General features: G+C 31.4%; 2 non-coding genes across 2 annotated transcripts; both read left to right on the top strand.

Moving 5' to 3' along the window:
* Positions 1-7534: 7534 nt before the first annotated feature.
* TRNAR-CCU (transfer RNA arginine (anticodon CCU)) lies at positions 7535-7607 on the top strand. Its single transcript has one exon. It is a non-coding gene; the product is annotated as a tRNA-Arg (tRNA).
* Positions 7608-15444: 7837 nt separating this feature from the next.
* On the top strand, positions 15445-15517 carry TRNAR-CCU (transfer RNA arginine (anticodon CCU)). Its single transcript has one exon. It is a non-coding gene; the product is annotated as a tRNA-Arg (tRNA).
* The last annotated feature ends 607 nt before the right edge of the window (positions 15518-16124 follow it).

The following is a 16124-nucleotide window of genomic DNA, read 5'->3' as shown; positions in this document are numbered from 1 at the left end:
TTTATTTCAAAATGCTTCGAGTTATGGTTTTTTTCATTATAGTAATGGCATATCGTAAGTGTTCAAGAGTCTCTAAAGTGCAAATTGATAAAATACCATTTTAAATTTTGATTTAAACAAATTTTGAAATATTATTTTATTGTTGAAACTTCAACAGTAATATAAATAAAGGACAAACAACCCTTTTTATTTCTTCAATTTTTTCTACGTTCATTTTAAATGTACATATCTTTATGTACGTTCTTATTAAATTTTTTTTAGAATAATCATTTAAATTTTCAAATTACTATTAACGTATTTTGAATTGTATCTTTTTCCTACATCATGTTGCATCGTATTATATCCGATTAATTTACAATAAACTCAATATAACGAACGGGTTATGTTAATATACCGTTAGTGTTCCATTTCAAACCTTTGGGAAATAATTTCTTAAACAAAGTAACCTGTATTATTTTATAGGAGGATTCAAATAATAACAGTTGTTTTGTAACCTTTCACGTCAACATGTGACCGTTTTATGCATCTCGGCTACACCACCTATAAATAAATTGAATATTAAAATCATATAAAAATCATAAAGTCAGCATTAATTATTCGTATAGTTGTCAACGTTTCTCTTAAACTCATTCAAATTTCGTGCATATACAACTTTCGAATGCAACCAATTCTATTAATTATGTCAAACCCACAAACAATTCAATGTATTTTAAAAGTAGAAGAATAAAGTTGAACATTATATTCCAAATATGGACTAATCAGTGACCTATATGACAGATTATAAACTTTTAACCATTGCATTGAATATTTCTGTAAATACAACCTAAAATCCACCGCAACAGTGCACTGCAAGGACGCCTTTAGAAACTAGTGAACACTTCTATTAATAATAATTGAATATCTACTAACAACCTAAAATCTTGTTGCCTTTATCACCAGCAATTGTGCAACATTGATGACTTTAGAAACTAATCGAACACTCTATAAGGATTAATAATAATTGAATATTTATCTTAATACAACGTAAGATCTTGTTTGCTTTACTACTAGCAACAGTACATCGCGTGGACGGTTTTAAAACTAATCGAACACTGCTAATAATAATTGAATATTTCTGTAAAGTCAATGTAAAATCATATTTGCCTACCCAGCAACAGTACATCAATTAAGGCGCTTCAGAAAATAATGAAACACTGTTAATGTTAATCTCTGTTTAAATCATACGTTTGATTCAAATTATCATAACCACAAAATCTTTGTTTTACATTTATTATAACTGAAAACCATCTACCATGTATTTGGTCATTCCCTACATGATCTAAATCCTTTGAAATCAGCAGCATACTTTGAACAGCTTGCAAAACACAAGCATCATATCATCTGTGAATTTAAGTGTGTTTTTTTTCCAATTTATTCATTTATATCTTTGACGTAAATCAAAACAGTACAAAGATCCTAAGACACGTTTGTTAGTTATTCACTTGTGACACAACTATCGTTTCAATAAACTTCTCTATAAAATCACTTTAGTTTTTTCATTCAGCCGTTCTTCTATCCAATTTGCTAATTTCTACCTCAAACCTATAGATATAATTTCTACCAGCCCCTCACATGGCATTTTTGTTAACCAAGTCAGAATAAATGCAGTTATCTTGCTTTCCATCTGTTACGTTTATCAGATATTCAAGATGTGGAATGCTGCTTAAATTTTGTTCAGTAAAATAGATTTTAAAATTAACAATCCGAACATCTCGTAACTATCAAATAACTTGTATTTAAAGAATCGTCTTAAATATTTTCTATATTCATACAGTATCTCAGAAATGGAATCAGTAGACCTTCTCACAACAAGTAATTTTGTTGCATTCCACCAAATTTGATTTTTTCTAATTTTTAACCATTATCTTTATTCTTTCATTCTTTGAGACATTGAACTTTGTAGATCAATGATCAGTTGTACCAAGATATTCCTCAATCATTTCTATATTTGAAGTTAACACTGAGGCCAAAATACCATTATTTCTTGAAGATCTTAAACTAATAGGTGAGCATATCCATCTTTAACAGTTTCAAAATATTTCTCCCTCCTTGTTTCACCTAGCATTTCCAAATCGATATTTTAAATTAAAATTATTCATAATTACGACTTCATTAACAGCTAAGCTCTTTGATCTCAATGTAAAGATTCTACCTAATTTCATCAGTATCATCTGTTGATCTCGAACAAATTTACTTTTCCTTTATGGCTGAAACCCAACGGATTCAACGTCATCCCTATCGTCTTTGATATTTTCTTCTTTAACACGATGTAACTCACATTTCCTTTTAAATTCTATCCGTATTAAGTAGCCTGTAAACACAATATTCCAAAGCAACTTCTGTCATCAAACCATCAGTTGTTAACAGTGTTTCAGTTGTTCTTATTTATCAAAACCCCAATCCTACTCTTCCTCCGTACTGTACAGTCATCTATTTTATTTCTGATATTTCTAATCTATGAATAATAAAATAAAGCTTATTCTTATAATTATTTATATATTCATTTCTTGTTGAGCATTTGTCATTCTTATTGTTTCCACATTTGTTTTTCATTGCTTCACTGTTTGTTTGCAGCCTTTAAAACAACACATTGTTTGAGTTAACAGAGATAATGAAACATAGCAGCACATGTCCATTTTAAATGTAAAATTTCATTCCTGAAAACGCGTTTCTTCTCCGAACTGATCCCATAAAATGTCTCAGCAAATTCACTCATTTTACCCACTATTCTTAACCCAGCTTTCATTCCTAGAGACGTACTTACGACTTTATCCCAATAGTTTCTGGACAGTATCACCAGCAATAAAATGGTTTCTTTTGTTTCTTAAACAATCCTTTCTACTTTTTTGATTACGTTCTATGACCCAAGTAACTAGTCTTACATGTACCACAATACCTGTATATCACCAAGTCCCTTGTTATAAGTATCTTCTGTTCTGTCAGTTATAGTCCTCCATCTGTACAGCGTAATGTCTTCGGTCTTATGTTGGAAGAAGCGGTGTTTCTGCAACCAAAGCACTGATAGCCCCTCGTGTAGCTATGTAATTTACAAGAAAAATTGTCTGTAATATATCTTCCCCAAAAATTCACATACAACATGAAATTTTGTCTCTTATATTTCTTTCCTCAGACTCTTGTGTCGACAAGTCTTGTCAATGAGTCACCTTTCATTATCACCGTCTTATCATCCACGCGCAATGCCACTGTCATACTCATTTGTTTTCTTTCTTCTTCCCTCCAATTGTTACTCATCTACAGAAGTTGAAATCTGTTGCTCAACAGAATAGGGTCATTACTATAACATTAATTAATTTTAGCCTTAATAGTACTTTTCTACATCCTGAAAGTGAATGCCAGCTGAACTGCTCCTTGCATATAATAGTTCAAGCTGCTCCTGAAATGTGAACTGGAACAAATTCATGACAGAATATATTTTGTCTAAGATTAATATTCCATGTTCAATATTCTATAATTATAAAATGTAAGAATGTCGTATACAATTGAGAATTACCATCAGTGTATTAAGGGATAATAATTAAACACGTCCTCGTGGCCTAATGGATAAGGCGTCGGTCTCCAAACCGAAGACTGCGGGTTCGAGTCCCGCCGAGGATAAGAGTAGAGTGCAACCAGAATTATTTAATTATTTTTTAAAGCTGATGAAAGAAGCTTTCTTCACATGACCTCTTTCTCCACTGCTGGTATAAAACCCGCTTGAAGAAAACGCAATATACGGACCTTCACTGCGTTATATTCTGTACATGTTCAGGGAGGGCCGAACGTGTACATACATAAATCCACTTCAATCTATAAATTGTGTCTCTCCTACACTATAATTTTATTTCAAAATGCTTCGAGTTATGGTTTTCATTATAGTAATGGAATATCGTAAGTGTTCAAGAGTCTCTAAAGTGTGCAAATTGATAAAAATACCATTTTAAATTTTGATTTAAACAAATTTTGGAAATATTGTTTATTGTTGAAACTTCAACAGTAATATAAATAAAGGACAAACAACCTTTTTTATTTCTTCAATTTTTCTACGTTCATTTTAAATGTACATATCTTTATGTACGTTCTTTATTAAATTTTTTTTAGAATATTTCCTCAATCATTTAAATTTTTCAAATTACTATTAACGTATTTTGAATTGTATCTTTTTTCCTACATCATGTTGCATCGTATTATATCCGATTAATTTACAATAAACTCAATATAACGAACGGGTTATGTTAATATACCGTTAGTGTTCCATTTCAAATCCTTTTGGGAAATAATTTCCTTAAACAAAGTAACCTGTATTATTTTATAGGAGGATTCAAATAATAACAGTTGTTTTGTAACCTTTCACGTCAACATGTGACCGTTTTATGCATCTCGGCTACACCACCTATAAAATAAATTGAATATTAAAATCATATAAAAATCATAAAGTCAGCATTAATTATTCGTATAGTTGTCAACGTTTCTCTTAAACTCATTCAAATTTCGTGCATATACAACTTTCGAATGCAACCAATTCTATTAATTATTATGTCAAACCTTACAAACAATTCAATGTATTTTAAAAGTAGAAGAATAAAGTTGAACATTATATTCCAAATATGGACTAATCAGTGACCTATATGACAGATTATAAACTTTAACCATTGCATTGAATATTTCTGTAAATACAACCTAAAATCCACCGCAACAGTGCACTGCAAGGACGCCTTTAGAAACTAGTGGAACACTTCTATGGTTAATAATAATTGAATATTTCTCTACTAACAACCTAAAATCTTGTTTGCTTTATCACCAGCAATTGTGCATAACATTGATGACTTTAGAAACTAATCGAACACTGCTATGATTAATAATAATTGAATATTTATCTTAATACAACGTAAGATCTTGTTTGCTTTACTACTAGCAACAGTACATCGCGTGGATGGCTTTAAAACTAATCGAACACTGCTAAGGTTAATAATAATTGAATATTTCTGTAAAGTCAAGGTAAAATCATATTTGCCTAAATTCTAGCAACAGTACATCAATTGGGCGGCTTCAGAAAATAATGAAACACTGTTAATGTTAATCTCGTTTAAATCATACGTTTGATTCAAATTATCATAACCACAAAATCTTTGTTTTACATTTATTATAACTGAAAACCATCTACCATGTATTTGGTTCATTCCCTACATGATCTAAATCCTTTGAAATCAGCAGCATACTTTGAACAGCTTGCAAAACACAAGACCATCATATCATCTGTGAATTTAAGTGTGTTTTTTCCAATTTATTCATTTATATCTTTGACGTAAATCAAAACAGTACAAAGATCCTAAGACACGTTTGTTAGTTATTCACTTGTGACACAACTATCGTTTCAATAAACTTCTCTATAAAATCACTTTTAGTTCTTTCATTCAGCCGTTCTTCTATCCAATTTGCTAATTTCTACCTCAAACCTATAGATATAATTTCTACCAGCCCCTCACATGGCATTTTTGTTAACCAAGTCAGAATAAATGCAGTTATCTTGCTTTCCATCTGTTACGTTTATCAGATATTCAAGATGTGGAATGCTGCTTAAATTTTGTTCAGTAAAAATAGATTTTAAAAAATTAACAATCCGAACATCTCGTAACTATCAAATAACTTGAGTATTTAAAGAATCGTCATTAAACATTTTCTATATTCATACAGTATCTCAGAAATGGAATCAGTAGACCTTCTCACAACAAGTAATTCTTGTTGCATTCCACCAAATTTGATTTTTTCTAATTTTTAACCAAATTATCTTTATTCTTCATTCTTTGAGACATTGAACTTTGTAGATCAATGATCAGTTGTACCAAGATATTCCTCAATCATTTCTATATTTGAAGTTAACACTGAGGCCAAAATACCATTATTTCTTGAAGATTCCAAACTAATAGGTGAGCATATCCATCTTTAACAGTTTCCAAAATATTTCTCCCTCCTTGTTTCACTCTAGCATTTCCAAATCGATATTTTAAATTAAAATTATTCATAATTACGACTTCATTAACAGCTAAGCTCTTGATCTCAATGTAAAGATTCTACCTAATTTCATCAGTATCATCTGTTGATCTCGAACAAATTTACTTTTCCCTTTATGGCTGAAACCCAAACGGATTCAACGTCATCCCTATCGTCTTTGATATTTTCTTCTTTAACACGATGTAACTCACATTTCCTCTTTTAAATTCTATCCGTATTAAGTAGCCTGTAACACAATATTCCAAAGCAACTTCTGTCATCAAAACCATCAGTTGTTAACAGTGTTTCAGTTGTTCTTATTATATCAAAACCCTCCAATCCCACTCCGTACTGTACAGTCATCTATTTTATTTCTGATATTTCTAATCTATGAATAATAACAATAAAGCTTATTCTTATAATTACTTATATATTCATTTCCTTTGCTGAGCATTTGTCGGCCTCTTATTGTTTCCACATTTAGTTTTTCATTGCTCTCACTACTGTTTAGCCTTATTTTAAAACAACACATTGAGCCGAGTTAACAGAGATATGAAACATAGCAGCACATGTCGATTTTAAATGTAAACATTTCATTCCTGAAAACGCGTTTCTTCCTCCGAACTGATCCCATAAAACACACCAGCAAACTCACTCATTTTTACCCACTATTCTTAACCCAGCTTTCATTCCTAGAGACGTACTTACGACTTTATCCCAACAGTTACTTCTGGACAGTATCACCAACACAATAAAAATGTGGCCTTTTTTCCTCTTTTTGTTTCAACAATCCTTTCTACTTTTTGATTACGTTCTATGACCTAAGTAACTAGTCTTACATGTACCACAATACCTGTATATCACCAAGTCCCCTTTGTTATATCTTCTGTTCTGTCAGTTATAGTCCTCCATCTGTACAGCGTAATGTCTTCGGTCTTATGTTGAAGAAACGGTGTTTCCGTTACCAAAGCACTGATAGCCCTCGTGTAGCTATGTAATTTACAAGAAAATTGTCTGTTATATATCTTCCCCTGTGTACCATAACATGAAATTTTGTCTCTATATTTTCCCTCAGACTATTCTGTCCACAAGTCTTGTCAATGAGTCACCTTTCATTATCACCGTCTTATCATCCACGCGCTACTGTGACCCTCATTTGTTTTCTTTCTTCTTCCCTCCAATTGTTACTCATCTACAGAAGTTGAAATCTGTTGCTCAACAGAATAGGGTCATTACTATAACATTAATTAATTTTAGCCTTAATAGTACTCTTTCTACATCCTGAAAGTGAATGCCAGCTGAACTGCTCCTTGCATATAATAGTTCAAGCTGCTCCTGAAATGTGAACTGGAACAAATTTATGACAGAATATATTTTGTCTAAGATTAATATTCCATGTTCAATATTCTATAATTATAAAGTAAAGGCAACATAAATTATAAAATGTAAGAATGTCGTATACAATTGAGAATTACCATCAGTGTATTAAGGGATAATAATTAAACACGTCCTCGTGGCCTAATGGATAAGGCGTCGGTCTCCTAAACCGAAGACTGCGGGTTCGAGTCCCGCCGAGGATAAGAGTAGAGTGCAACCCAGAATTATTTAATTATTTTTAAAGCTGATGAAAGAAGCTTTCACATGACCTCTTTCTCCACTGCTGGTATAAAACCCGCTTGAAGAAAACGCAATATACGGACCTTCACTGCGTTATATTCTGTACATGTTCAGGAGGGCCGAACGTACATACATAAATCCACTTCAATCTATAAATTGTGTCTCTCCTACACTATAATTTTATTTCAAAATGCTTCGAGTTATGGTTTTCATTATAGTAATGGAATATCGTAAGTGTTCAAGAGTCTCTAAAGTGTGCAAATTGATAAAATAGCATTTTAAATTTTGATTTAAACAAATTTTAGAAATATTGTTTATTGTTGAAACTTCAACAGTAATATAAATAAAGGACAAACAACCTTTTTTTATTTCTTCAATTTTTCTACGTTCATTTTAAATGTACATATCGTTATGTACGTTCTTTATTAAAAAATTTTTTATAATAATATTTTCTCAATCATTTAAATTTATCAAATTACTATTAACGTATTTTTGAATTGTATCTTTTTCCTACATCATGTTGCATCGTATTATATCCGATTAATTTACAATAAACTCAATATAACGAACGGGTTATGTTAATATACCGTTAGTGTTCCATTTCAAATCCTTTTGGGAAATAATTTCCTTAAACAAAGTAACCTGTATTATTTTATAGGAGGATTCAAATAATAACAGTTGTTTTTGTAACCTTTCACGTCAACATGTGACCGTTTTATGCATCTCGGCTACACCACCTATAAAATAAATTGAATATTAAAATCATATAAAATCATAAAGTCAGCATTAATTATTCGTATAGTTGTCAACGTTTCTCTTAAACTCATTCAAATTTCGTGCATATACAACTTTCGAATGCAACGAATTCTATTAATTATTATGTCAAACCTTACAAACAATTCAATGTATTTTAAAAGTAGAAGAATAAAGTTGAACATCATATTCCAAATATGGACTAATCAGTGACCTATATGACAGATTATAAACTTTAACCATTGCATTGAATATTTCTGTAAATACAACCTAAAATCCACCGCAACAGTGCACTGCAAGGACGCCTTTAGAAACTAGTGGAACACTTCTATGGTTAATAATAATTGAATATTTCTCTACTAACAACCTAAAATCTTGTTTGCTTTATCACCAGCAATTGTGCATAACATTGATGACTTTAGAAACTAATCGAACACTGCTATGATTAATAATAATTGAATATTTATCTTAATACAACGTAAGATCTTGTTTGCTTTACTACTAGCAACAGTACATCGCGTGGACGGCTTTAAAACTAATCGAACACTGCTAAGGTTAATAATAATTGAATATTTCTGTAAAGTCAATGTAAAATCATATTTGCCTAAATTCTAGCAACAGTACATCAATTGGGCGGCTTCAGAAAATAATGAAACACTGTTAATGTTAATCTCGTTTAAATCATACGTTTGATTCAAATTATCATAACCACAAAATCTTTGTTTTACATTTATTATAACTGAAAACCATCTACCATGTATTTGGTTCATTCCCTACATGATCTAAATCCTTTTGAAATCAGCAGCATACTTTGAACAGCTTGCAAAACACAAGACCATCATATCATCTGTGAATTTAAGTGTTTTTTCCAATTTATTCATTTATATCTTTGACGTAAATCAAAACAGTACAAAGATCCTAAGACACGTTTGTTAGTTATTCACTTGTGACACAACTATCGTTTCAATAAACTTCTCTATAAAATCACTTTTAGTTCTTTCATTCAGCCGTTCTTCTATCCAATTTGCTAATTTCTACCTCAAACCTATAGATATAATTTCTACCAGCCCCTCACATGGCATTTTTTGTTAACCAAGTCAGAATAAATGCAGTTATCTTGCTTTCCATCTGTTACGTTTATCAGATATTCAAGATGTGGAATGCTGCTTAAATTTTGTTCAGTAAAAATAGATTTTAAAAAATTAACAATCCGAACATCTCGTAACTATCAAATAACTTGAGTATTTAAAGAATCGTCATTAAACATTTTCTATATTCATACAGTATCTCAGAAATGGAATCAGTAGACCTTCTCACAACAAGTAATTCTTGTTGCATTCCACCAAATTTGATTTTTTTCTAATTTTAACCAAATTATCTTTATTCTTCATTCTTTGAGACATTGAACTTTGTAGATCAATGATCAGTTGTACCAAGATATTCCTCAATCATTTCTATATTTGAAGTTAACACTGAGGCCAAAATACCATTATTTCTTGAAGATTCCAAACTAATAGGTGAGCATATCCATCTTTAACAGTTTCCAAAATATTTCTCCCTCCTTGTTTCACTCTAGCATTTCCAAATCGATATTTTAAATTAAAATTATTCATAATTACGACTTCATTAACAGCTAAGCTCTTGATCTCAATGTAAAGATTCTACCTAATTTCATCAGTATCATCTGTTGATCTCGAACAAATTTACTTTTCCCTTTATGGCTGAAACCCAAACGGATTCAACGTCATCCCTATCGTCTTTGATATTTTCTTCTTTAACACGATGTAACTCACATTTCCTCTTTAAATTCTATCCGTATTAAGTAGCCTGTAACACAATATTCCAAAGCAACTTCTGTCATCAAAACCATCAGTTGTTAACAGTGTTTCAGTTGTTCTTATTATATCAAAACCCTCCAATCCCACTCGTACTGTACAGTCATCTATTTTATTTCTGATATTTCTAATCTATGAATAATAACAATAAAGCTTATTCTTATAATTACTTATATATTCATTTCCTTTGCTGAGCATTTGTCGGCCTCTTATTGTTTCCACATTTAGTTTTTCATTGCTCTCACTACTGTTTAGCCTTATTTTAAAACAACACATTGAGCTGAGTTAACAGAGATATGAAACATAGCAGCACATGTCCATTTTAAATGTAAAAATTCATTCCTGAAAACGCGTTTCTTCCTCCGAACTGATCCCATAAAACACACCAGCAAACTCACTCATTTTTACCCACTATTCTTAACCCAGCATTCATTCCTAGAGACGTACTTACGACTTTATCCCAACAGTTACTTCTGGACAGTATCACCAACACAATAAAATGTGGCCTTTTTCCTCTTTTGGTTTCAACAATCCTTTCTACTTTTGATTACGTTCTATGACCTAAGTAACTAGTTTTACATGTACCACAATACCTGTATATCACCAAGTCCCTTTGTTATATCTTCTGTTCTGTCAGTTATAGTCCTCCATCTGTACAGCGTAATGTCTTCGGTCTTATGTTGGAAGAAACGGTGTTTCCGTTACCAAAGCACTGATAGCCCTCGTGTAGCTATGTAATTTACAAGAAAAATTGTCTGTTATATATCTTCCCCCTGTGTACCATAACATGAAATTTTGTCTCTATATTTTCCCTTCAGACTATTCTGTCCACAACTCTTGTCAATGAGTCACCTTTCATTATCACCGTCTTATCATCCACGCGCTACTGTGACCCTCATTTGTTTTCTTTCTTCTTCCCTCCAATTGTTACTCATCTACAGAAGTTGAAATCTGTTGCTCAACAGAATAGGGTCATTACTATAACATTAATTAATTTTAGCCTCAATAGTACTCTTTCTACATCCTGAAAGTGAATGCCAGCTGAACTGCTCCTTGCATATAATAGTTCAAGCTGCTCCTGAAATGTGAACTGGAACAAATTCATGACAGAATATATTTTGTCTAAGATTAATATTCCATGTTCAATATTCTATAATTATAAAGTAAAGGCAACATAAATTATAAAATGTAAGAATGTCGTATACAATTGAGAATTACCATCAGTGTATTAAGGGATAATAATTAAACACGTCCTAGTGGCCTAATGGATAAGGCGTCGGTCTCTAAACCGAAGACTGCGGGTTCGAGTCCCGCCGAGGATAAGAGTAGAGTGCAACCCAGAATTATTTAATTATTTTTAAAGCTGATGAAAGAAGCTTTCTTCACATGACCTCTTTCTCCACTGCTGGTATAAAACCCGCTTGAAGAAAACGCAATATACGGACCTTCACTGCGTTATATTCTGTACATGTTCAGGGAGGGCCGAACGTGTACATACATAAATCCACTTCAATCTATAAATTGTGTCTCTCCTACACTATAATTTTTATTTCAAAATGCTTCGAGTTATGGTTTTTCATTATAGTAATGGAATATTGTAAGTGTTCAAGAGTCTCTAAAGTGTGCAAATTGATAAAAATAGCATTTTAAATTTTGATTTAAACAAATTTTTGAAATATTGTTTATTGTTGAAACTTCAACAGTAATATAAATAAAGGACAAACAACCTTTTTTATTTCTTCAATTTTTCTACGTTCATTTTAAATGTACATATCTTTATGTACGTTCTTTATTAAATTTTTTTTTAGAATATTTCCTCAATCATTTAAATTTTTCAAATTACTATTAACGTATTTTTGAATTGTATTCTTTTTCCTACATCATGTTGCATCGTATTATATCCGATTAATTTACAATAAACTCAATATAACGAACGGGTTATGTTAATATACCGTTAGTGTTCCATTTCAAATCCTTTTGGGAAATAATTTCCTTAAACAAAGTAACCTGTATTATTTTATAGGAGGATTCAAATAATAACAGTTGTTTTTGTAACCTTTCACGTCAACATGTGACCGTTTTATGCATCTCGGCTACACCACCTATAAAATAAATTGAATATTAAAATCATATAAAAATCATAAAGTCAGCATTAATTATTCGTATAGTTGTCAACGTTTCTCTTAAACTCATTCAAATTTCGTGCATATACAACTTTCGAATGCAACGAATTCTATTAATTATTATGTCAAACCTTACAAACAATTCAATGTATTTTAAAAGTAGAAGAATAAAGTTGAACATCATATTCCAAATATGGACTAATCAGTGACCTATATGACAGATTATAAACTTTTAACCATTGCATTGAATATTTCTGTAAATACAACCTAAAATCCACCGCAACAGTGCACTGCAAGGACGCCTTTAGAAACTAGTGGAACACTTCTATGGTTAATAATAATTGAATATTTCTCTACTAACAACCTAAAATCTTGTTTGCTTTATCACCAGCAATTGTGCATAACATTGATGACTTTAGAAACTAATCGAACACTGCTATGATTAATAATAATTGAATATTTATCTTAATACAACGTAAGATCTTGTTTGCTTTACTACTAGCAACAGTACATCGCGTGGACGGCTTTAAAAACTAATCGAACACTGCTAAGGTTAATAATAATTGAATATTTCTGTAAAGTCAATGTAAAATCATATTTGCCTAAATTCTAGCAACAGTACATCAATTGGGCGGCTTCAGAAAATAATGAAACACTGTTAATGTTAATCTCGTTTAAATCATACGTTTGATTCAAATTATCATAACCACAAAATCTTTGTTTTACATTTATTATAACTGAAAACCATCTACCATGTATTTGGTTCATTCCCTACATGATCTAAATCCTTTTGAAATCAGCAGCATACTTTGAACAGCTTGCAAAACACAAGACCATCATATCATCTGTGAATTTAAGTGTGTTTTTTCCAATTTATTCATTTATATCTTTGACGTAAATCAAAACAGTACAAAGATCCTAAGACACGTTTGTTAGTTATTCACTTGTGACACAACTATCGTTTCAATAAACTTCTCTATAAAATCACTTTTAGTTCTTTCATTCAGCCGTTCTTCTATCCAATTTGCTAATTTCTACCTCAAACCTATAGATATAATTTCTACCAGCCCCTCACATGGCATTTTTTGTTAACCAAGTCAGAATAAATGCAGTTATCTTGCTTTCCATCTGTTACGTTTATCAGATATTCAAGATGTGGAATGCTGCTTAAATTTTGTTCAGTAAAAATAGATTTTAAAAAATTAACAATCCGAACATCTCGTAACTATCAAATAACTTGAGTATTTAAAGAATCGTCATTAAACATTTTCTATATTCATACAGTATCTCAGAAATGGAATCAGTAGACCTTCTCACAACAAGTAATTCTTGTTGCATTCCACCAAATTTGATTTTTTCTAATTTTTAACCAAATTATCTTTATTCTTCATTCTTTGAGACATTGAACTTTGTAGATCAATGATCAGTTGTACCAAGATATTCCTCAATCATTTCTATATTTGAAGTTAACACTGAGGCCAAAATACCATTATTTCTTGAAGATTCCAAACTAATAGGTGAGCATATCCATCTTTAACAGTTTCCAAAATATTTCTCCCTCCTTGTTTCACTCTAGCATTTCCAAATCGATATTTTTAAATTAAAATTATTCATAATTACGACTTCATTAACAGCTAAGCTCTTGATCTCAATGTAAAGATTCTACCTAATTTCATCAGTATCATCTGTTGATCTCGAACAAATTTACTTTTCCCTTTATGGCTGAAACCCAAACGGATTCAACGTCATCCCTATCGTCTTTGATATTTTCTTCTTTAACACGATGTAACTCACATTTCCTCTTTTAAATTCTATCCGTATTAAGTAGCCTGTAACACAATATTCCAAAGCAACTTCTGTCATCAAAACCATCAGTTGTTAACAGTGTTTCAGTTGTTCTTATTATATCAAAACCCTCCAATCCCACTCGTACTGTACAGTCATCTATTTTATTTCTGATATTTCTAATCTATGAATAATAACAATAAAGCTTATTCTTATAATTACTTATATATTCATTTCCTTTGCTGAGCATTTGTCGGCCTCTTATTGTTTCCACATTTAGTTTTTCATTGCTCTCACTACTGTTTAGCCTTATTTTAAAACAACACATTGAGCCGAGTTAACAGAGATATGAAACATAGCAGCACATGTCGATTTTAAATGTAAACATTTCATTCCTGAAAACGCGTTTCTTCCTCCGAACTGATCCCATAAAACACACCAGCAAACTCACTCATTTTTACCCACTATTCTTAACCCAGCTTTCATTCCTAGAGACGTACTTACGATTTTATCCCAACAGTTACTTCTGGACAGTATCACCAACACAATAAAATGTGGCCTTTTTCCTCTTTTGGTTTCAACAATCCTTTCTACTTTTGATTACGTTCTATGACCTAAGTAACTAGTCTTACATGTACCACAATACCTGTATATCACCAAGTCCCCTTTGTTATATCTTCTGTTCTGTCAGTTATAGTCCTCCATCTGTACAGCGTAATGTCTTCGGTCTTATGTTGGAAGAAACGGTGTTTCCGTTACCAAAGCACTGATAGCCCTCGTGTAGCTATGTAATTTACAAGAAAAATTGTCTGTTATATATCTTCCCCCTGTGTACCATAACATGAAATTTTGTCTCTATATTTTCCCTTCAGACTATTCTGTCCACAACTCTTGTCAATGAGTCACCTTTCATTATCACCGTCTTATCATCCACGCGCTACTGTGACCCTCATTTGTTTTCTTTCTTCTTCCCTCCAATTGTTACTCATCTACAGAAGTTGAAATCTGTTGCTCAACAGAATAGGGTCATTACTATAACATTAATTAATTTTAGCCTTAATAGTACTCTTTCTACATCCTGAAAGTGAATGCCAGCTGAACTGCTCCTTGCATATAATAGTTCAAGCTGCTCCTGAAATGTGAACTGGAACAAATTCATGACAGAATATATTTTGTCTAAGATTAATATTCCATGTTCAATATTTTATAATTATAAAGTAAAGGCAACATAAATTATAAAATGTAAGAATGTCGTATACAATTGAGAATTACCATCAGTGTATTAAGGGATAATAATTAAACACGTCCTCGTGGCCTAATGGATAAGGCGTCGGTCTCCTAAACCGAAGACTGCGGGTTCGAGTCCCGCCGAGGATAAGAGTAGAGTGCAACCCAGAATTATTTAATTATTTTTAAAGCTGATGAAAGAAGCTTTCTTCACATGACCTCTTTCTCCACTGCTGGTATAAAACCCGCTTGAAGAAAACGCAATATACGGACCTTCACTGCGTTATATTCTGTACATGTTCAGGGAGGGCCGAACGTGTACATACATAAATCCACTTCAATCTATAAATTGTGTCTCTCCTACACTATAATTTTATTTCAAAATGCTTCGAGTTATGGTTTTCATTATAGTAATGGAATATCGTAAGTGTTCAAGAGTCTCTAAAGTGTGCAAATTGATAAAATAGCATTTTAAATTTTGATTTAAACAAATTTTTGAAATATTGTTTATTGTTGAAACTTCAACAGTAATATAAATAAAGGACAAACAACCTTTTTTATTTCTTCAATTTTTCTACGTTCATTTTAAATGTACATATCTTTATGTACGTTCTTTATTAAATTTTTTTTTAGAATATTTCCTCAATCATTTAAATTTTTCAAATTACTATTAACGTATTTTTGAATTGTATTCTTTTTCCTACATCATGTTGCATCGTATTATATCCGATTAATTTACAATAAACTCAATATAACG

Source organism: Tachypleus tridentatus, chromosome 9 (genome assembly GCF_004210375.1).
Source record: "Tachypleus tridentatus isolate NWPU-2018 chromosome 9, ASM421037v1, whole genome shotgun sequence".
NCBI classification, from domain to species: Eukaryota; Metazoa; Arthropoda; class Merostomata; order Xiphosura; family Limulidae; genus Tachypleus; species Tachypleus tridentatus.
The sequence above is the reverse complement of the archived record's forward strand: the minus strand, read 5'-3'. Positions and strand labels throughout refer to the sequence as shown.